This window comes from Oncorhynchus tshawytscha, linkage group LG15, assembly GCF_018296145.1.
Source record: "Oncorhynchus tshawytscha isolate Ot180627B linkage group LG15, Otsh_v2.0, whole genome shotgun sequence".
Taxonomy (NCBI): Eukaryota; Metazoa; Chordata; class Actinopteri; order Salmoniformes; family Salmonidae; genus Oncorhynchus; species Oncorhynchus tshawytscha.
In genome coordinates, this window is record NC_056443.1 from 20,258,726 (window position 1) to 20,266,225 (window position 7,500).

General features: G+C 52.5%; 1 protein-coding gene across 2 annotated transcripts in view; it reads right to left on the bottom strand.

Moving 5' to 3' along the window:
- LOC121839394 (F-box/WD repeat-containing protein 7-like) overlaps positions 1 to 7,500 on the bottom strand; it is a 24,721-nt gene that overhangs the window by 8,597 nt on the left and 8,624 nt on the right. The window lies entirely within an intron of this gene.

Consider the following 7,500-nt stretch of genomic DNA (forward strand, 5'->3'; position numbering starts at 1 on the left):
TCCTAATGGGGACCCGGGTGGTTCCTACTGACTGGTCCTAATGGGGACCCGGGTGGTTCCTACTGACTGGTCCGGGTGGTTCCTACTGCCTGGTCCTAATGGGGACCCGGGTGGTTCCTACTGACTGGTCCGGGTGGTTCCTGCTGACTGGTCCGGGTGGTTCCTGCTGACCGGTCCTAATGGGGACCCGGGTGGTTCCTACTGACTGGTCCGGGTGGTTCCTGCTGACCGGTCCTAATGGGGACCCGGGTGTTTCCTGCTGACCGGTCCTAATGGGGACCCGGGTGGTTCCTGCAGACCGGTCCTAATGGGGACCCGGGTGGTTCCTGCAGACCGGTCCTAATGGGGACCCGGGTGGTTCCTGCTGACCGGTCCTAATGGGGACCCGGGTGGTTCCTACTGACCGGTCCTAATGGGGACCCGGGTGGTTCCTGCTGACCGGTCCTAAAGAGGACCCGGGTGGTTCCTGCTGACTGGTCCTCTGGAGAACCTGGGTGGTTCCTACTGACTGGTCCTAATGAGGACCTGGGAGGTTCCTACTGACTGGTCCTAATGAGAACCTGGGTGGTTCCTACTGACTGGTCCTAATGAGAACCTGGGTGGTTCCTACTGACTGGTCCTAATGAGAACCTGGGTGGTTCCTACTGACTGGTCCTAATGAGAACCTGGGTGGTTCCTACTGACTGGTCCTAATGAGAACCTGGGTGGTTCCTACTGACTGGTCCTAATGAGGACCTGGGTGGTTCCTGCTGACCGGTCCTAATGGGGACCCGGGTGGTTCCTGCTGACCGTTCCTAATGGGGACCCGGGTGGTTCCTGCTGACTGGTCCTAATGGGGACCCGGGTGGTTCCTGCTGACTGGTCCTAATGAGAACCTGGGTGGTTCCTACTGACTGGTCCTAATGAGGACCTGGGTGGTTCCTACTGACTGGTCCTAATGGGGACTCTCACCCTCTCTAAAGAGGACACAATACACCCCTGAGGTACACTCCAGACCACTAAATAGACAACACCCCTCAGACCATTCAGAACCTCACATAAAGACAACACACACACACCCCACAGGAATGTTCCATTGTGTCTTTATGGTGAGGGTGAATGGGACAGCACTAGTGGTGACCCAATTCAACAGCTGACCTGGAGACAACAGCTCAACCCATCCCATCTCCCCAGACACTGTTACTAATGAGACCTTCAACCCTCAATCCCCGACCTTCAACCCCCCCCACTAATGAGAACTTTAACCTTCATCTCCCTCTCACATTTCTCCCACTATTACAAATGAGACCTTCAACCCTCAATCCCTGACCTTCAACCCTCATACCCCCCCATCTCCCCCACTATTACTACTGAGACCTTCAACCCCTGACCTTCAACCCTAATCCCTGACCTTCAACCCTCAATCCCTGACCTTCAACCCTCAATCCCTGACCTTCAACCCTCAATCCCCCCCATCTCCCCCTACTTCAGTATGTTAAGTACACTACATGACCAACAGTAGGTGGACAGCTGCTCGTCGAACATCTCATTCTAAAATCATGGGCATTAATATGAGGTTGGTCCCCCTTTGCTGCTATAACAGCCTCCACTCTTCTGGGAAGGCTTTCCACTAGATGTTGGAACATTGCTGCTATAACAGCCTCCACTCTTCTGGGAAGGCTTTCCATTAGATGTAGGAACATTAGATCTGGGAAGACTTTAGGAACATTGCTGCTATAACAGCCTCCACTCTTCTAGGAAGGCTTTCCACTAGATGTAGGAACATTGCTGTGGGGACTTGCTCCATTCAACCACAAGAGCATTAATGAGGTCGGGCACTGATGTTGGGCGATTAGGCTCGCAGTTGGTGTTCCAATTCATCCCAAAGGTGTTCGATGGGGTTGAGGTCAGGGCTCTGTGCAGTCCAGTCAAGTTCTTCCACAAAAAAACACTTCCCCCAAACGGTTGCCACAAAGTTGGAAGGACAGAATAGTCTAGAATGTCATTGTGTGCTGTAGCATTAAGATTCCCTTCACTGGAACTAAGGGGCCTGAACCATGAAAAACAGCCCCAGACCATTAGTCCTCCACCAAACTTTACAGTTGGCACTATGCATTGGGGCAGGTAGCGTTCTCCTGGCATCTGCCAAACCCAGATTAGTCCGTCATACTGCCAGAAGGTGAAGTGTGATTCATCATTCCAGAGAACTAATTTCTACTGCTCCAGAGTCCAATGGTGGCGAGATTGACTCCACTCCAGCCGACGCTTGGCATTGAGACTAACATGGTGATCTTAGGCTTGTGTGCGGCCATGGAATCCCATTTCATGAAGCTCCCGACTAACAGTTTTTGTGCTGACGTTGCTTCCAGAGGCAGTATGGAACTCGGTACTGAGAGTTGCAACTGAGAGGACAGACGATTTTTACACGCTTCAGCACTCGAAAGCCCCGTTCTGTGAGCTTGTGTGGCCTACCACTTCACTGCTCAGCCGTTGTTGCTCCTAGACGTTTCCACTTCACAATAGGGCACACTACTTGACGAACTGACTTGTTGGAAAGGTGGCATCCTATCCTAAGGCCATTCTACTGCTAATGTTTGTCTATGGAGATTGCATGGCTGTGTGCTCGATGTTATACACCCTGTCAGCAACGGCTGTGGCTGAAATAGACGAATCCACTCATTTGAAGGGGTGTCCACATACTTTTGTGTATATAGGTGTGTATAACCTCACCTTGTAGTGTGTGGAGACACTGTCCTGTCTGTATATCCCAGACCCTGACAGGTAGACTAGTGGTTAGAGTGGAGGGGAGGCAGGTAGCCTAGTGGTTAGAGTGGAGGGGAGGCAGGTAGCCTAGTGGTTAGAGTGGGGGAGGCAGGTAGCCTAGTGGTTAGAGTGGAGGAGGCAGGTAGCCTAGTGGTTAGAGTGTAGGGGAGGCAGGTAGCCTAGTGGTTAGAGTGTAGAGGAGGCAGGTAGCCTAGTGGTTAGAGTGTAGAGGAGGCAGGTAGTCTAGTGGTTAGAGTGTAGGGGAGGCAGGTAGTCTAGTGGTTAGAGTGTAGGGAGGCAGGTAGCCTAGTGGTTAGAGTGTAGGGGAGGCAGGTAGCCTAGTGGTTAGAGTGTAGGGGAGGCAGGTAGTCTAGTGGTTAGAGTGTAGGGGAGGCAGGTAGTCTAGTGGTTAGAGTGTAGAGGAGGGAGGCAGGTGGTTCTAGTGGTTAGGTGTAGGGAGGCAGGTAGCCTAGTGGTTAGAGTGTAGGGGAGGCAGGGTAGCCTAGTGGTTAGAGTGTGGGGAGGCAGGTAGCCTAGTGGTTAGAGTGTAGGGGAGGCAGGTAGCCTAGTGGTTAGAGTGTAGAGGGAGGCAGGTAGCCTAGTGGTTAGAGTGTAGAGGAGGCAGGTAGCCTAGTGGTTAGAGTGGAGGGGAGGCAGGTAGCCTAGTGGTTAGAGTGTAGAGGAGGCAGGTAGCCTAGTGGTTAGAGTGGAGGGAGGCAGGTAGCCTAGTGGTTAGAGTGTAGAGGAGGCAGGTAGTCTAGTGGTTAGAGTGTAGGGAGGCAGGGTAGCCTAGTGGTTAGAGTGTAGAGGAGGCAGGTAGCCTAGTGGTTAGAGTGTAGAGGTGGCAGGGTAGCCTAGTGGTTAGAGTGTAGGGAGGCAGGTAGCCTAGTGGTTAGAGTGTGGGGAGGCAGGTAACCTAGTGGTTAGAGTGTAGAGGAGGCAGGTAGCCTAGTGGTTAGAGTGTAGGGGAGGCAGGTAGCCTAGTGGTTAGAGTGTGGGGAGGCAGGTAGTCTAGTGGTTAGAGTGTGGGGAGGCAGGTAGTCTAGTGGTTAGAGTGGAGGGAGGCAGGTAGCCTAGTGGTTAGAGTGTAGGGGAGGCAGGTAGTCTAGTGGTTAGAGTGTAGGGGAGGCAGGGTAGCCTAGTGGTTAGAGTGTGGGGAGGCAGGTAGTCTAGTGGTTAGAGTGGAGGGAGGCAGGTAGTCTAGTGGTTAGAGTGTAGGGGAGGCAGGTAGTCTAGTGGTTAGAGTGTAGGGGAGGCAGGTAGTCTAGTGGTTAGAGTGGAGGGAGGCAGGTAGTCTAGTGGTTAGAGTGTAGGGAGGCAGGTAGTCTAGTGGTTAGAGTGTAGGGAGGCAGGTAGTCTAGTGGTTAGAGTGTAGGGGAGGCAGGTAGTCTAGTGGTGGTTAGAGTGTAGCCTAGTGGGAGGCAGGTAGTCTAGTGGTTAGAGTGTAGGGGAGGCAGGGTAGCCTAGTGGTTAGAGTGTAGAGGGAGGCAGGTAGCCTAGTGGTTAGAGTGTAGGGGAGGCAGGTAGCCTAGTGGTTAGAGTGTAGGGGAGGTAGGTAGCCTAGTGGTTAGAGTGTAGGGGAGGTAGGTAGCCTAGTGGTTAGAGTGTAGGGAGGCAGGGTAGCCTAGTGGTTAGAGTGTAGAGGGAGGCAGGTAGCCTAGTGGTTAGAGTGTAGAGGTGGGCAGGTAGCCTAGTGGTTAGAGTGTAGGGAGGCAGGGTAGCCTAGTGGTTAGAGTGTAGGGAGGCAGGTAGCCTAGTGGTTAGAGTGTAGAGGAGGCAGGTAGCCTAGTGGTTAGAGTGTAGAGGAGGCAGGTAGCCTAGTGGTTAGAGTGTAGGGGAGGCAGGTAGCCTAGTGGTTAGAGTGTAGGGGAGGCAGGTAGCCTAGTGGTTAGAGTGTAGAGGAGGCAGGGTAGCCTAGTGGTTAGAGTGTAGAGGAGGCAGGTAACCTAGTGGTTAGAGTGTAGAGGAGGCAGGTAGCCTAGTGGTTAGAGTGCAGGGGAGGCAGGTAGCCTAGTGGTTAGAGTGTAGGGGAGGCAGGTAGCCTAGTGGTTAGAGTGTAGAGGAGGCAGGTAGCCTAGTGGTTAGAGTGTAGAGGAGGCAGGGTAACCTAGTGGAGGCAGGTAGCCTAGTGGTTGGTGTAGAGGAGGCAGGTAGCCTAGTGGTTAGAGTGTAGAGGTGGCAGGTAGCCTAGTGGTTAGAGTGTAGAGGAGGCAGGGTAACCTAGTGGAGGCAGGTAGCCTAGTGGTTGGTGTAGAGGAGGCAGGTAGCCTAGTGGTTAGAGTGTAGGGAGGCAGGTAGCCTAGTGGTTAGAGTGTAGAGGAGGCAGGTAGCCTAGTGGTTAGAGTGTAGAGGAGGCAGGGTAGCCTAGTGGTTAGAGTGTAGAGGAGGCAGGGTAGCCTAGTGGTTGGTGTAGAGGAGGCAGGTAGCCTAGTGGTTAGAGTGTAGGGAGGCAGGTAGCCTAGTGGTTAGAGTGTAGAGGAGGCAGGTAGCCTAGTGGTTAGAGTGTAGAGGAGGCAGGTAGCCTAGTGGTTAGAGTGTAGAGGAGGCAGGGTAGCCTAGTGGTTAGAGTGTAGAGGAGGCAGGTAGACTGGTGGTTAGAGTGTAGAGGAGGCAGGTAGCCTAGTGGTTAGAGTGTAGAGGAGGCAGGTAGACTAGTGGTTAGAGTGTAGAGGAGGCAGGTAGCCTAGTGGTTAGAGTGTAGGGGAGGCAGGGTAGCCTAGTGGTTAGAGTGTAGAGGAGGCAGGTAGCCTAGTGGTTGGTGTAGAGGAGGCAGGGTAGCCTAGTGGTTAGAGTGTAGAGGTGGTAGGTAGCCTAGTGGTTAGAGTGTAGAGGAGGCAGGTAGCCTAGTGGTTGGTGTAGAGGAGGCAGGTAGCCTAGTGGTTGGTGTAGAGGAGGCAGGTAGCCTAGTGGTTGGTGTAGAGGAGTCAGGTAGCCTAGTGGTTGGTGTAGAGGAGGCAGGTAGCCTAGTGGTTGGTGTAGAGGAGGCAGGTAGCCTAGTGGCGGCAGGGTAGCCTAGTGGTTGGTGTAGAGGAGGCAGGGTAGCCTAGTGGTTGGTGTAGAGGAGGCAGGTAGCCTAGTGGCGGCAGGGTAGCCTAGTGGTTGGTGTAGAGGAGGCAGGTAGCCTAGTGGTGGCAGGGTAGCCTAGTGGTTGGTGTAGAGGAGGCAGGTAGCCTAGTGGTTAGAGTGTTGGACTAGGCGGCAGGGTAGCCTAGTGGTTAGAGTGTAGGGGCGGCAGGGTAGCCTAGTGGCGGCAGGGTAGCCTAGTGGTTAGAGTGTAGTGGTGGCAGGGTAGCCTAGTGGTTAGAGTGTAGTGGTGGCAGGGTAGCCTAGTGGTTAGAGTGTAGTGGTGGCAGGGTAGCCTAGTGGTTAGAGTGTAGAGGAGGCAGGTAGCCTAGTGGTTAGAGTGTAGAGGAGGCAGGTAACCTAGTGGTTAGAGTGTAGAGGAGGCAGGTAGCCTAGTGGTTAGAGTGTAGAGGAGGCAGGTAGCCTAGTGGTTAGAGTGTAGAGGAGGCAGGTAGCCTAGTGGTTAGAGTGTAGAGGAGGCAGGTAGCCTAGTGGTTAGAGTGTAGAGGAGGCAGGTAGACTAGTGGTTAGGGCGTTGGACTAGTAACCGGAAGGTCGTTCTGCCCCTGAACAGGCAGTTAACCCACTGTTCCTAGGCCAGTTAACCCACTGTTCCTAGACCAGTTAATCCACTGTTCCTAGACCAGTTAACCCACTGTTCCTAGACCAGTTAACCCACTGTTCCTAGGCCAGTTAACCCACTGTTCCTAGGCCAGTTAACCCACTGTTCCTAGGCCAGTTAACCCACTGTTCCTAGACCAGTTAACCCACTGTTCCTAGACCAGTTAACCCACTGTTCCTAGACCAGTTAACCCACTGTTCCTAGGCCAGTTAACCCACTGTTCCTAGGCCAGTTAACCCACTGTTCCTAGACCAGTTAACCCACTGTTCCTAGACCAGTTAACCCACTGTTCCTAGGCCAGTTAACCCACTGTTTCCTAGGCCAGTTAACCCACTGTTCCTAGGCCAGTTAACCCACTGTTCCTAGGCCAGTTAACCCACTGTTCCTAGGCCAGTTAACCCACTGTTCCTAGGCCAGTTAACCCACTGTTCCTAGACCAGTTAACCCACTGTTCCTAGACCAGTTAACCCACTGTTCCTAGACCAGTTAACCCACTGTTCCTAGACCAGTTAACCCACTGTTCCTAGACCAGTTAACCCACTGTTCCCGGTCGTCATTGTAAATAATAATTTGTTCTTAACTGACTAGTTAAATAAAGGTAAAAGGTAAAAAAAAATATATATATATTTTTAAAAACTACAGAAGGGACGGCCATATTTACCCAGAAGAAGAGACCGGGGATTGCAGGAAGACAGGAGTGTGTGGGTGTGTTCTAACCAGGGGGTGGAACTGGTTCAGGGAATAGAACCAAAAACCGGAAAACAATGACATTTTCAGAGGAACAGAAACCGAACCAGGAACGACAGTGATCTTTAGTATTCCGGAACAGAACCTTTATTTTCAGAACCCGTTAATTATATTATTTTCTGTTCCCACAATATTCCATCTAGTTTTGATGTCAGTAATAGCCTAAACACGTTCCAATTCACATCAGCGCTTCAAATAAAGGCCTTGTCCACCACTCTCTCTCCATGTGTTAAACTTTATTTAACTAGGCAAGTCAGTTAAGAACAGATTCTTATTTACAACGACGGCCTACCCCAGCCAAACCCGGACTCACAATCACGGGCCGG